The 15,400-nt window shown below is 42.0% G+C and overlaps 2 pseudogenes; both read right to left on the bottom strand.

The window, feature by feature from the left end:
* Window positions 1-7,063: 7,063 nt before the first annotated feature.
* Window positions 7,064-7,544, bottom strand: LOC116889192 (annotated as a pseudogene).
* Window positions 7,545-13,473: 5,929 nt separating this feature from the next.
* Window positions 13,474-14,220, bottom strand: LOC116888679 (annotated as a pseudogene).
* Window positions 14,221-15,400: the final 1,180 nt, after the last annotated feature.

The following is a 15,400-nucleotide window of genomic DNA, read 5'->3' as shown; positions in this document are numbered from 1 at the left end:
TACTAAGTTGTCATATATATATATATATATATATCCATATGTGTATCATATATACTGTTATCAACTACATAGACAAAATGAGTCTCTGCACTAGCCACAAAAGTTTACTGTGCCCAACTGTTATCCTTTTCTTCTGCCCTTCAGCATGCTTGCACCCCATCCCCAGAATATCACTGATCTGCTTTCTGTCCCTTTCAATTTCAAGTGACCTTAAAATTGGGTAATGCCAAGGCTAAAGTGGTGAAGGGCTTGTCCCCATGCATAAGTCTCTAGGTTCAGTCCTCAGTACACATACACACACACACACACACACACACACACACACACATTGGCCACATACACAAAAACTGGGGACAGTGATTTCTCCAAATTTATTGTTTTAAGTTTTGTTGTTCCTCTTTATTTTGAAATAAAATGTCACTCTGTTGTCCAAGCCTTGAGTGCTTCCAACTTCAGAATAGTTTGAGTTATGTTAGTTTGGCCTTTAATAATTTACGATTTTACTAATATTTGAATTCTGAAAACTGAACTTAGACTCATATTAAACATATGGTCTAGAACTGAAATGTGCATCAGCCCCTTTATAAATTCTCAAATTAAATTTTTTCAAATTAAAATTTCTAATTAAAAATGAATCTTGAATAAAACATACTCTAATATTAATTGAAATTCCTTTAAAAGTTGTAGAATTTGAGAGAATCGGCTCCTGTATTAGTGACTTTTTGTTGCTATGACAAGATATCTTAAAAAAAGAAGTTATTTACTTTAGCCCAAAGTTTCTCCTTTGTGTTCAGTCTAGGACCCAGATTGTGGAATGGTTCTACCTGCACTCACGGTGGGTTGTTCCCCTTCAGTGAGAAACACCCCTCATACAGACTCCCAGAGGCTTCTGTCCTAGGTTAGTCTACGTTCTGTCAAGTTGACAATAGAGACTAAACATCCCATTCTCTTTACTCTTTTCAGTCTTTCAACACATGAGCATGGCAATTATTCAGTGCCTTTCACTAGTGTTTCATAGCTTTAAGCACATAGATCTTGCATATATCTGGAAAAGTTTATATGTAATTATTGTTGCTTTTTTAAAAAAAAATTAACAAAGTTAACAAGTGAAACAATTTGAACCCAGAGTTGCTTTAAGATAGAGGTTAGTATTTTGCCAAAACTGCCCTAAATTATCATAGCTCAAGGGTTCCTCCTGTTTCACTATCCTAAGTAGCTAGGCCTATATCTTTATTTTTGTTTGATTCTAAATGTTTGTAAATTCATAGATTTTTTTTTCTTTGTCAAATATATTAGATTTTTTACATTTATTTTATGAGTTTATTTCCTGCATGTATCTCTATAAACCACTTAAATGCCTGGTGCCTGCAGAGGCCAGAAGAGAATGTCACACTCCCTGGAATTCAAGTTACCAATGGTTATGAGTGACATGTGGGTACTAGGGATTGTATCCAAGTCCTCTGGAAGAGCCTCCAGTTCTCTTAACCCTGAGCCATCTCTCCAACCCTTTTTAAAATTTATATATTTTTATTTGTTGACTGTGTGTGTGAGAGTGCACACATGCACATGCCACAGAGCACTTGTGGAAATCAGATGACAAGTTTTAGAAGTTTGTTCTGTTCTTCCACCATGTGGGTCCCAGGGATCAAATTCGGGTTGTTAGGCTCACTGGCAAGCATAGCTGAGCCATCTCACCAGCCCTACAGTATATTGTTTAATTTCCAAATGCTCAGAGAGTTTACTGTTACAGCCTTTGATATTGGTTTCAGGTTTAATTTTATCATGGACAGAGAACACACTTTCTACAATTTCAATTTGAAATTCATTGAAGTTGGATTTACAAGCCAGGTTATAGACAATCTCACTGATCTATATGCATTTTTTGAGAAAAATGTTTGCTCTGTTTGGGGTAGAATATTCTATAAGTATACATTAGATTTGAGAGGTTCTTCTGTGTTTCTCTGTCCCTGTCTGCTCTGTCTCTGTCACTCTCCCTCCCCATGTGTGTGTATGGGTGTGTGTGTGGGTGGGTGGGTGGGTGGATGTGTGTGTTTACACATGCATGCAAAAGCACATACATGTACATGTGGAAGCCTGAGATCAAAATATCAACAGCCTTCCTTGGTCTTTCTCCACATATTCTTTGAGACAGGGTCTCTCACTAAACCTAGAGCTCATCAATTCACTAGGCTAGCTGGCCAATGAACTCTGGGGATCTGCCTGACTCTGCACTCTCAGCATTGAAGTTAATAAGGTACTGCCACACTTAATTTTCACATGGTTTCCAGGAATCCAAATTGAAGTCTTCAAGCTTGATGGCACACAATTGACTGAGGCATCTTCCTAGGTCCTGCCCTTTCCACAATTCTGTCTGCTAATTCTTCTAACCCAGGAAGAAACATAGGAAACTACAACTATAACTTTTCATTTGCCTATTTCTTTACTTGATAGGATAATTTTTGATTTGTGCGTTTTGGCACTCTGCCATTAGGTTCATATACTTCAAAATTGTATATCTTCTTAGTGAATTGACCCTTCTTCAATATTTATACCTCTTCATTCCTGGTGATTGTTTTTTTGTTCTTTTTTTTCGGAGCTGGGGACCGAACCCAGGGCCTTGCGCTTCCTAGGCAAGCGCTCTACCACTGAGCTAATTCCCCAATCCCTCTGGTGATGTTACTCTAAAGTCCAACTTCCCAAGTTTAATTTTGGTTCATATTTATATCTTTTTGTTATATTTTCAACCACTTATGTTTGTGTGTATACTGGCTAGTTTTGTGTGTCAACTTGACACAAGCTGGAGTTATCACAGATAAAAGAGCCTCCCTTGAGGAAATGCCTCCATGAGATCCAGCAGTAAGGTATTTTCTCAGATAGTGATCAAGGGGGGGAAGGGCCCCTTGTGGATGGTGGCATCCCTGGGTTGGTAGTCCTGGGTTCTATAAGAAAACAAGCTGAGAAAACCAGGGGAAGCAAGCCAATAAGTAACAGCCTCTGCATCAGCTCCTGCTTCTTGACCTGCTTGAGTTCCAGTCCTGACTTCCTTTGGTGATGAACAGCAACATGAAAGTATAAGCTAAATAAACCCTTTTCTCCCCAACTTGCTTCTTGGTCATGATGTTTGTGCAGGAATAGAAACTCTAACTAAGCCTAATTGGTACCGGGAGTGGGGTGTTCAATTGTGAGCTAATATAAACTCCTTTTCCTTTAAGTTGCCTTTCAAAGGGTATTTTCTCCCAGCAACAGGAAAAGAAATGAAGACACCACCCCCTATTTCTCAGGTAGGAAAGGAAGGAAAAATGCGACTTGCAAAGGTAGCACTGAACACTTGTACAGAAGATACTGTATCTTTTTTTAATACCCTCAGCAAAGCAGGAACAGTAAGTGGCCCTGGGTGCCTTCACACCATATGATTCTGGCCAGTCAACTAACAGTCCTATTTCTAGTACAGAAGAGTTTGGAGAGCCACAAGACTGACACTAAATAGCCCCAGGGTTCAGAGACCTTCTAGAAGGGGTTCACTGTGGAACAGAGGTAAACCCATGCACCATCATGTGCTCCTCCAATAGAATCAACTGGATATGGACCATGAAGCTGGACCTCATCTCTAAGGCAGAGAAAAAAATCTTGGAAGAATGGCACTAGTCAGTCCTGGGTTTTCCCAGTGAGTTCTATGGCCTTTCAGGAAAGTCTCTATAGGAACTTGCAAGGGGGAATCTAAAGCACTAAAAAAAATCATGTGCACACACACAAACACCATACACACACACACACACACACACACACACACACACACACACACACACACGCAAACATACCATGTAGACAGTTGGCCTTCCCATAACCACTTGGGATTTACAGTCCAGTTCATCATGTAGAAGGCAGTTGGAGAATTGAGGTTGATCCCAGGGCCCAGTGTGAACAGTATATAAAATTTTCAGGATACACTCTGTTGAAAAAGAAAATGCATCTGGGCTCTACCCCTTTGAGACAACTAGTCATCTAACATTGTCCTGGTCACTCCCTGACCTGACCTGAAAAGTTGGCTGATATGCTCAACTTGATTCTTGAAGTCATATGAACTTAGCCCCATGGAATCTACACACAACTTCAAGAGGCCTTTTGGAAAGTCTCCAACACGTATCAGGCTCTAATTAAAGCCATAGGTCAAGTTCTTCACTCCACACATAATAGAACATGCTTAAACTCTCAGGACTGGGATGCTGAGGCAGGAAGACTGAGGCTAGCCTGGGCTACATAATGAATACCAAAATTAATTAGGGCTGTATGGTAGATGGTCTCAAAAAACAAAATGAAAACATTTTCTTATGCTTCAGAAGACTGATCCTTAGACCCCAAGCCCAGGTTTTTCAGCTGTTTCTCTGCTGATGTTTTAGGCTGCAAATGAAACCAAAGGTTCCTGTGTTGAAACTTCATTGCCCAACTGGGAGAAGCAATCATTAAAAGTTAGTTGATTTGATCATAAGAATTCTGACCTAAGCAATGAATTAACCTCAGTGATGGATCCATAGTATGATAATATTACTGGGATATTGTAGGAGGTAGGGTACTGGTAGAAGCAGGCCATTGTGGATAGGTCTTTGAAGGGATCTCATTGTCTCAAAATCTGTCTTCTGATTAACTGCCAAAATCAGAAGGTTCCTAGCATAAGGGAGAGGTTTATGAGGCCCTGTTCCTCTGATGAGCTATTGGCAGTTAATGGTTGTTGGGAGAAGATGAATTATTTCCTTTAGTGATGTAGCCATTAGTAAATTGTCTATGTTCCTCTAAACAACTTCATGCAAGTAATCCTAATAACTTCAGTGGGTCACAAAAACAAACAAATGAAACACCTCATTACCAAATGACTCAAAGAAGAAATCAAGACATAAGTTTTTAAAATGTCATGAAAAACAAAGTGAGTTTGTGAGGGAGAGAGTGTATCTGGGTAGGGAGAAGGAGTCACTCAAGAATGTTCCATAATAAGGGGGGAAAGAGTAGAGGCGGGGGAAAGTTGGCCTTTGAGTGGTCAGCATTCCTGATCTGGTGGTAGGTACAAGAACCACATTTTGTTGTAAAGAAAACAAGTGGGGAGGTAGAAGAGATGAGAAGGATAAGTGAGAATGAAAAGGTCTCAGGGAAACCATGAGTGGTTTGTAAGCTAATTCAGAGCTACAATGTTTTAAAGGATGTTGAACCATGTATCGGTGGATAATGTTGTTCCCATAAGACATGGTTTATTTATTGATTGATTTTGGTTTTTTGAGATGGGGTTTGTCTGTGTAACAGCGGTGGCTATCCTGGAAACTTGCTTTGTAGACTGCCTCAAACTCTCAGAGATCTGCCTGCTTTACCTTCTGGATGTTGAGATTAAAAGTGTGTGCCACAATACCTGTCTAAGACATTAAATGAAATGAATTTTTAAAAAATATTTATTAAATGTTTATTTAAACGTTTATTAAATGAAAATCTCCAGAGGCCCCTAAAACTACCCAGGCCATTACCATTACTTTTAGTTTCACACCAGAACTAGATGGCAAGGCCTTATTGATGAGAACACCACACACCTTAGTTGCAAGGCCAAATGAAATCAATCTGGAACTGACCAGTAAACTCCTCCTTACTGGCTAGCTCTTATACTACTCGAAGATGCTATGCAGGCCATTCGGGAAAAAAAGGGCATCAGTGATCTATGATCTTACTTAGCACTGGACCCTGCATTCTACAATGTCAACCTGCCAGGTAAGATGTGCCTACTGGTGCAATAGCAACATGACTGTTATAGGAGTAACCAACAACTTTCTCACTAGATTTAAGACCTGCTCCACAGGGAGAGAATTCATACCTAGTACTATAAAAAATATTCAAAGCCCTATGACTGGGGAGGTTATGGTCCTTAAAGGGGTGCTATTATTGTTTTGCTAAATGATCAGGTTGTCATGCTACCTCCTAAATATTTATGGCTGTGCTAATACATTTGTGCTGCTCTCAGTCTTGATAAGGGAAGCTTTTTTCTACAGTGGGCAGAGGTTAATACAGAGGTTCTTAATTGGTCAGAGTTATGAGAATAAGTGGCTGTGAGTGTTCAGCCAGTAGTAAAACATCTACTTGAACCCTCCACTACAAAGCTCAGGAAACATTGTAGAAAAATGAGAGCCAGAAGATGAGGAAGAGTGCTATGAAATGCTATTATGGCCATTGCACTCATGAAATCACAGCAACTGTGATTAATTACTACACAAGACCAGCACAAGATGTAGCCATTCAAAAATTCCAGCACAGTTAAAGGAAGGACCCACAAGACACATAGCTGTCAGTTGATGACTTCTAAGGAAGAGAAAGTCATTTTTCTTTGGGGATGTTGCCACTGGTCGGTTGCCCATGCTTCAGTGGATGTCCACACACCAATATGCATATGGGTAACACTAATTGAGTTATTTAAAAATAATTTTATTTTTTTTTATAGTTTAATGTATTTTAATAGCAAACTTACAGGGACAGTACAGAAGACAGAAAACATTAAAAACATGTACTCGCATGTAGGACAACTTGTTAGAAAAGTATAGTGAATGGACGGAACCTACTGTATGATAAAATGCTACAAACGCCATTTAGTTGCTGTCAATAAGAAATTTATTTTTAAAAAATCCAAATGCTAGCATTGTCCAGAAAAATTTGACAGGTTTATTTATAATTGTTATGAAGTTGAACTGTTGAAATGTGTTCACTGAAACATTTTGCTTGCATTTATATTAAAAATGCACACACAAATGAACGTGGAGAAACTGCCAATACCTGCCTGATTCTGTCCCCTAGGTTTCCACTCGCAATCATATACTTAGGTGCCTTTGACCCCATGGAAAAAATATCTAACATTCAGAACTACTGATAACAGGAAGAAGAGGGAAAATTTTTTTAAGAATGAAATGTTTCAGGGGTTGGGGATTTAGCTTTAGTGGTAGAGCGCTTGCCTAGGGAAGCGCAAGGCCCTGGGTTGGTCCCCAGCCAAAAAAAAAAAAGAACCTAAAAAAAAAAAAAAGAATGTTTCCCTCATAGTGGACTCTTAAACACATTCTCCACGTATGCGGCGTGGTAGCTGGATGTCTTTTGGTATAATTGTTACACGTTTGGCATGGATAGCACACCGGTTGGTTTGTTCAAAAAGGCCAACCAGATAGGCCTCACTTGCCTCCTGCAAAGCACCAATAGCTGCACTCTGGAAGCGCAGACCTGTTTCGAAGTCCTGAGCAATTTCTCACACCACACACTGAAAGGGAAGCTTGCTAATCATAAGTTCAGTGGACTTCTGATAGCGTTTGATTTCATGGAGTGCCACAGTACCAGGCCTGTAACGATGAGGTTCCTTTACCCCTCCAGTTAAGGGCGTACTCTTGCGGGCGGCTTTTGTACCCAGTTGTTTCCTGGGTGCTTTACCACCAGTGGATTTGCGGGCAGTCTGCTTTGTACGAGTCATGGTATGAGCACCTCCTTACTTACCCCCCTTCTCCTTCGGCTGGAGCTCAGCAAGCGAGAGGCGGTGCTGGCATTAGAGAGCAGCACGGCGAAGGCTGCAAACACAATTTTTAAAAATAATTTTTAAAAAGTTATGGAATCTGGAGGAGAAATATATTAGGGTGTCTGGGAAAAGCTGGTGGTATAAGAGATAGATATGATCAAAAATACATTGAAATTCTCAAAGAATAAATACAAACATTAGATTTTAGATTTTAAAAATATGTTTGGGTATTTTGCCTGCATGTATGAATCTACGCTATGTATATACAGTGCTCACAAAGGCCAGAAGAGGGCATGGGATCTCCTGGGACTAAAGTCATAGATAATTGTGACCTACATACACTACAGCCTTTAAGAGTAAGATTTGTCTTCCTCCTGGGTATCTCCTCAATTTCAGCACATGGCACCAGCATCTAGTCCAGAACAAATGAACATATTTGGTGAGGACCCCAGCTCATTTTGCTCTCCCCTGATCAATTGGGTGGCTTTGACTCCAGAGAGACTCAGTTTCACTTCTGTAAGTCAAGAGGCTTTCTCTTCTCTGGGAATGCTGGAGTAAAGTGATAGACTCGGGAATTTTGTGGACAGAGATTCTGTTAGTTCCAAGGACTGTCTTTTGGGTTGATGTTGCACCTTAGTGTCTCACAATAGATCATGAGCCATCTAGTCCCTCTGACACACCCCTGGGATATATTCTGAGAAACTAAATTAATGAATAGACCCCAAAGGAATGGCTCTCGACCTGTCTAATGTTGTGACCCTTCAGTACATTTCATCATGTTGTGGTGACTCCCAAACATAAAATTGCTTTCATTGTTACTTCATAACTGCAATTTTGCTACTGTCATGAATTGTAATGTAAATATATGATACACAGGATGTCTCATATGTAACCCCCCCAAAGGGGTCACAACCCTCACATTGGAAACTACTGCCCACTTTTCTTGTTCTTCTTTTTCTTCTTGTTTCTTGGTTTTTTGTTCCTCCTCTTCTTGGTTTTTTGTTGGAGAACAGCTGGAGAGATGGCTCAGCATTTAGTAGCACTGGGTGCTCTTGCAGAAGACACACCCAAGTGTGGTTCCCAGCACCCACTGGCAGGGTGGGGGTGGGGTGGAAATGAGGATTCAAACACCATCTGCCACACATTCTGTTCCCTTCCACTCCAGAAAGTGGCAGGAGAAAATGCAAAAATGGGGACAAGGGGTCTTCACAATATGTGTTTGTTCACTGTGGACTAAATGTTGGTGCTGGTCACCCCATCGTGTTGAAATTGAGGGGTTGAAGACAAACCTCCTTACTCTTAAAGGTTGTAGTGATGGTCCCCAACCCTTTCCCTCTGCCACTGCCTTCAGTTCAAGATGTATCAAAGAGTGATCTTGACCATGGCCCATCAAATGGAGGCTGAAAGCAAGGCTTAATACAAGGGCCCAAAAGGAACTCTTACGCTGTACTCTGGAGGGTGATGCTCAGGTCAAGATTACAATGTGGCAGTCTTCAGGCCATGCTAAAGTATAGACCCAAACAGAAGTCTTTGGCTACCTGTAAACTATTCTGATGGCTAGCTTCCATAGACACCTAAGTAAGAAATAACCAACAGAGTGCTTGCAAGGGCTCAAAAAGAGAAAGATGTTTGCCCCACAGACCTGACAACCTGAGTCCAACCATTGGAACCCAGGATGAAAAGAGAACCAACTCATGAAAGTTGGCCTCTGACCTCCAGAAAGACACCACCATCCATCCATGTTTGTTGGAGGGCCCTGATGCAGAAGTCTGCAGTCCACCATTTCAGGACAGCTCTCTAAACTCAGCACAAAATGGAGGACTCCCTTCCCTGAGCTGGGCTTTCCACTCTCTGTCTGACCTTATTTGGAAGAGGTTGCTGAACACAGATGCCTGGCTTATCTTAAGCATGACCTTTGGCACAGTTCCCTGCAAAATGCTTTCCCCCCAGCTGTTCATGTAATGCTCGTGTTAGTGCTCCTACCCAGATAATAGGACAGCTGACTTGCAAAGGAAGCATACTGTGAACAACTATCAGGCAGTCCCCTAGCTGCTGCCCTCTTCCTATATATTCCATATATTCAACTCACCCCTTGAAGTTTAGCTGCCTCTCTGAAGCTGATCCTGGAAGTTCATTCTGTCCAACCCTGTTCTTTGACTCTGCTCCCCTCACCCTGATGGGCTGGTGGCCAGCGACCCCTGAGGAAAGGGGAGACCCACACATGTTCACACACCAGCAATAAAATAGTAATAATGATAATAAAATTTTATATGACCAAGAAAGGCAAGGAAAGTCCTTACAGTGGGGGCTGACCACAATGCTGAGTGTGAAAAGTCTATGAAAGGTGGGTTATGATGTGGTAAGTTCTTTTACCAGAAATGAGAACAGAGAGAGCACTTTTTTAAACACATGGCAAAAGATAGTGGGCAAACTCCAGGAAAAAGGATCATGTTTTGTAAGGGTCGGGGAGCTCTTTTCTAGCAGTTAAAAGGAAAGTGCAAAGTCTTGTCAGGCAAAGCACGTGCGTGGGACTCATCTCTGGGTGACTAGGTAGCCATCTCATTGGGTTTTAGCTGGGAAACGAATTTTATAGTGTGAGTTCTTTCTTTTCTGGACTGACTTTCTACAAAAGACATCATGAGTCATTCAGGCCCTAAAAAGTCTGGCTCTACTTGTTAAAGTGTAGAATTGTTCATGTGTGTAAGACATTGCAGCTAGGGCTTCTTGTGGCTAACTCTTTCTGATGAGATTGTAGTCCTGCTTAGAGGCAGCTGTAGCCTAGTCTGCTCTGAAGCAAAACATGTTTGTTCTGAGGCTAAACTAGCTCCACACCAGTATGTCATGGTGATCATTCTTTCTGAACTTTAAAAGCAGCTGCTATGGGATCCTCGGTACCTGCCTTGTACTTGTTAGGGCTTTTTTATTTATTCATTTCATTATTTAATAAGTGTTTTAGCTACATGTATGTATATGCAACATGTACAGGCCTAGAGTTCCCAGAGATTACAGGACTTCTGATCTCCTGGAACTGGAACTATGGGTGGTTGCAAGCCACCATGTGGGTGCTAGAGTGTGCTCTTAACTGTGGAACCAAATCTCCAGCCCTGACTGGATCTCTCGTGTGAGGAGAGTGATGGTAAGCGGGAGCAAGCTAAGAGTTTCTAATAGGAAATGATACTTTAGATTTTGCAACAACTCTCATTTGGGCTTCCTCTTACTACCATTGAGCTGGTTGGTTTTCTACTCTAACATATATGTGCAGTCCTTCTTCTAGAAGGAAGTAACAGCTTATACAACCAGCCTGGAAATTACTTCCTCAATTATTTTAGTGTTTGGCTGTAGAGGCTTATGGAGAAGCTTTGCCTTGGACTGTTATTCTGGGGACTGTGGAATGACCTATTTAACACTACTTCTTGTATCTGTCTGGTCACTGAGACAGTCCCTGAAAGATCTTTGACTCTAACACTACTACAGTTGGTCTGTGAGTTGCTCTGAAACCCCTTACTGTACACACTGTCCCAGAGCAGAGTAATGAGCTATCTACCAATGAGAGGCAACAGCTGTGACCAAGATAACAGTGGTTTCCATGACCTAAGGAAACTGTCCCTATAGCTGAGTGGGAAGTGCTAACATCTCAAATCTCTAAAACTCTGCTCCACTGACAGTTGCTGGTGAAACAGCATTCACTCCTCATAACCCTGAGGCTGTAGATGTTGCTGCAGGTGACACCACCAATTCTGCTCTGGGCTTGAGATAATGAGCAACCATGATGGCCTGCCTTGTGCTCTCATTGCTACATCACTTCACACCATGAACAGAATGCAAAAGGGAGGGGACCTGCATGCCCATGTGTTCATTCCCTGGCCTCCTACCTATACCTAGGAAAACACTGCATACAAGAGTACAGGAAGATGAAACATATTGCTGAGCTACAGCTGGGAAAGGAACAGGCAAGAGAAAGTCCACACCCCATATTATCTTGATGCTCCAAAGCATAGCCTGGATGCTTTTAAGAGCCTTTGACTCCATAGTTGGATCCCAATTGCTTACTGGTTCCAGAAAGGAAGAATCACCTCTTACTTTTAGAGCTTTCTGAGCTCAGTAAAACTCTGCACAGTTCAGAGCCTCAGCCTTAGAAGCCCAACACTTCTCTCCCAGCAGGGCTCAGGGGACCCTGTAGAAGTGGAGACAGAAAGAGTGTAAGAGCCAGAGGGGATGGAGGACACCAGGAAAACAAGGCCCTCTACATCACCATGAGCAAAGCTCATGTGCCCTCACAAAGACTGAAGCATCATGCACAGGACCTGCATGGGTCTGCACCAGGTGGGGTCCTAGAGAAAGAAGTGGGCACATGCCCTCATCCCTAACCCGGAAGTGATATCCAGGTGATAACCACTTGCAAATGAAAATTTTGACTTTCTCCAAGGGAGACTCACTGGGGAAACAAACCACTCTTAAGGGTAGGCTGTATGCCCAGCTGTAGACCGCCAACAAAAAACGAACTGAATGCCATCTTTAGAGTTTTCTTGCCTCATATTAAGTCAGAGCAATTTCCCCTCTATCTAACAGGTCCTTTGCATGTGTGTATATAATGACTTCTGGTTTGGGGTTTTTATGGGATTCTTGCATGTGCTAACGTGTGTATCTCTGCATCTATATGTGTTTCTTGTGTTTTTTTCTTTGGCTCTTGCTTTGTTGTTTTGTTATATTCCTATTTTTTATTTGTTTTATTTTATTATTATTCCTTAGATGCCTTTTGCCCCCCACCCCAAGGAGAGACAGAAAGGTTGTGTATCTGGATGGGAAGAGAGGCAGGGAGTAGTTATTGAGAAGAGTAAGAGAAGTAGAAACCATAATTAGAATATATTATGTAAAACAATCCTATTTTCAATGGAAGAAAAAGGAAATTAATGACCCTATGCAGGGCGTGCTGGTGCACACAGTTTTAATCCCAGATCTCAGGAGGTAGAGGCAGGTGAATCTCTATCAATTCAAGGCTAGGCTGGTCTACATAGTGAGTTCCAGGCCAACCAGGGCTGCATAGCAAGACCCAGTCCCAAAAAATTTGCTTTAAATAAGTGAATTGACAGACATGGTGGTACATATGGTTTTAATCTTGGGACACAGAGTTTGGTAGGTTTCTGTGAGTCTGATGCCAGCACCAACCAGGGATACCTAGTGAGATTACCCTGTCCCAAAAAAAAAAATTATGTTTGGCTGGAGAGACGGCTTAGCAGTTGAAAGCACTTGTTCTTGGAGGGAATGAGTATGAGAACCAGGCGCAGGCAAGATTTAAGGAGAAACACACAGACTCAGGTCACTCATGTTTCAAGAAAATGAATGCCAAAGCTTTTACTGGGTACACAGAATATATACCCCAACCACTGAGTAGAAACACAATGGAGAAACAGAAACTGAAACTAAAGCTGAGATCAAAAGATCTAGCATTCAGATGTTAGCTACCCCCTACGGTGGACAGGAAGGTCAGGATATTCCTTCAAGAGAACAAAGGCTTTCACATGCTCCAGTGAGGCTCAGCAGGGGGCAAACACTGACAGAGTCCAGTGGGGTCCGACAGAAGATCTGAGTTTGATTCCCAGCACTGCTCTTCCAGAGGTCCTGAATTCAATTCCCATCAATCACATGGTGACTCATAACCATCTGTAATGGGATATGGTGCCCTCTTCTGCAGGCAGAGCACTGCATAATAAATAAATGCTTTAAAAAAAAGACATAAAAATGAAACAGTAAAGTAGCAAAGTAAAAGTTAAAAAGATGAAAACTAAGTAAAAATAATAAGGATGCATAGCTGATGGTAGCTCACAACCATCTATAACTTCAGATCCAGGGGTCCACCAGTCATTCATTTGATCCACAGATATACATATTAGCAAAAACACTCATACAAATAATTTTATAACAGACTTAATTCATTTATTTTTCTTGTATAAAAACCTTTATGTGGTAGCCACAGCTGGAGCCTGGGTCCTCTGAACAGAGACTCTGGTGTGGGTTTTTACAAGATGGTCAGTGAATTCCTGATAAGGATACTTGGTGAACACAGTCTCTTTCCAAAGGTCAGGGTCCCCACAGCTGCAGGTTTTGGAGATAGCATCAAAGGTGGCCTTGGCAAAGTTGCCCAGGGTGGCAGTGCAGCCCCTGGCTGAAGTGTAGCAGTCATCTATACAAGCCATAATCAGGAACTTCTTGGGCACAGGAGCAGAGACGATGCCAGTGCCTCTGGGGGTGGGGATGAGACACACCAGCACAGAGTCACAGCGGCCTGTCACCTTGCATGGAACAGTGTGGGTCTTGCCAATCTTGTTCCCCAGCGGCTTCTCCACACCAGGATGATCGAAAGCTTGGCCAGGATGGTGACCCCTTGGATGGCAGTGGCAACCTCCTTGGAGCACTTAACACCAAGACCAACATGGCCATTGTAGTCCCCTATAGCAACAAAAGCCTTGGTCCGCTGGCCAGCCCAAGTCTGCTTCTACACTGTATGATTTTCAGAACCTCATCCTTTAGAGATGCACCCAGGAAAAAATCAATAATCTCAGACTCCTTAATGGGCAGGTAGAACAGGTAGATCTCCTCCAAAGACTTGATCTTCATGTCCTTAACCAGGCGGCCCAGGGTGGTAACTGGGATCCACTCTTCGTCTTCAGCTTCCGACCACGACTACGGGCCCCTACGACCTCTGCCGAATCCTCCCCGGAAACCGCTGCCGCCGAATCCTGGGACCCCACGGGTGGGTCCTCTGGGCCCTCCCGCTGCACCACACTGGTGTCATCTGTCATTTGGTGTTTTCTGGAGGAGGGGAGAGGGAGGAGGAGGGGCGGGGAGGGGGAGGGGGAAGGGGAAAGAAGAAAGAAGAAGGAAGAAGAAAGAAGGAAGGAAGAGGAGGAGGATGGGGGGAAGAGAAGGAAGAGGAGGAGGAGGAGGGCCAAATAATTTTTTTAAATTGAGTTAATGAACTCAGAATAGGTTGTTTGCATGCAACAGTTCTGTATCTCTTTTTTATAAAAGTCTGCCTGTGTTGTCCTGGAACCAGTCATTAACTGCAGACACTTGAGAGTGAATTAACTTGGTAGGCTAATACTTCTCTGGTTGTAAAATCAGGATAAGGATTCTATGAAAATAGCCCATGAAGATCTTCCTTAGTAACTTTAAATCACTGTCTTGTTTTTTTCCCCTTTCTTCATTATGGCCATCCTCTTCACCAGTGGAAGCCCTGGAGCATCTCTGGCCCAGAGTCTTTCAAAATGAGCAATTTCATTCTTCTTTTTGGATGAATAAATGAATGGCTAATATCAGGAAAACAAGGCAATTGCTGGTGTGCATATGGGGAAAGAGACTACTATCATGTATGTAAACTGGTGCAACCAGTATCCAAGTCAGTGTGGAGATTCCTCAAAAACAAAACGATAGACTTAACTAAAAGTAGTGCTACCATGTGACCCAGTTGACTACTCTTGGGTATATACTCAAAGGACTCTAAATAATCATACCACAGACTTAGAGGCACATACACATTTCTGGTGAAATAAGCCAGCCCAGAGGAATAAATGGATACAGAAAATGTACTTTTTATTTATTTTTACTTAGTTTTCATCCTTTAACTTTAACTTTGCTACTTCACTATTTTATTTTAATGTGTTTTTAAAAGCATTTATTATGCACAGTGTTCTGCATGCATGTATGTCTCCCCATCAGAAGAGGGTGCCAATTCCATTACAGATGGTTGCGAGCCACCATGTGGTTGCTGGGAACTGAATTCAGGACTTCTGAAAGAGTAGTCAATGCTCTCAACCGCTGAGCCATACCTTCAGCCCTATTTTTGATGTTTTTATTTTTAACTTTTGAGTTATTTTTAAAAATCTA

This window comes from Rattus rattus, chromosome X (genome assembly GCF_011064425.1).
Source record: "Rattus rattus isolate New Zealand chromosome X, Rrattus_CSIRO_v1, whole genome shotgun sequence".
Taxonomy (NCBI): domain Eukaryota; kingdom Metazoa; phylum Chordata; class Mammalia; order Rodentia; family Muridae; genus Rattus; species Rattus rattus.
Note: the sequence above shows the minus strand (reverse complement) of the source record. Positions and strands in the feature narration are given on the sequence as shown.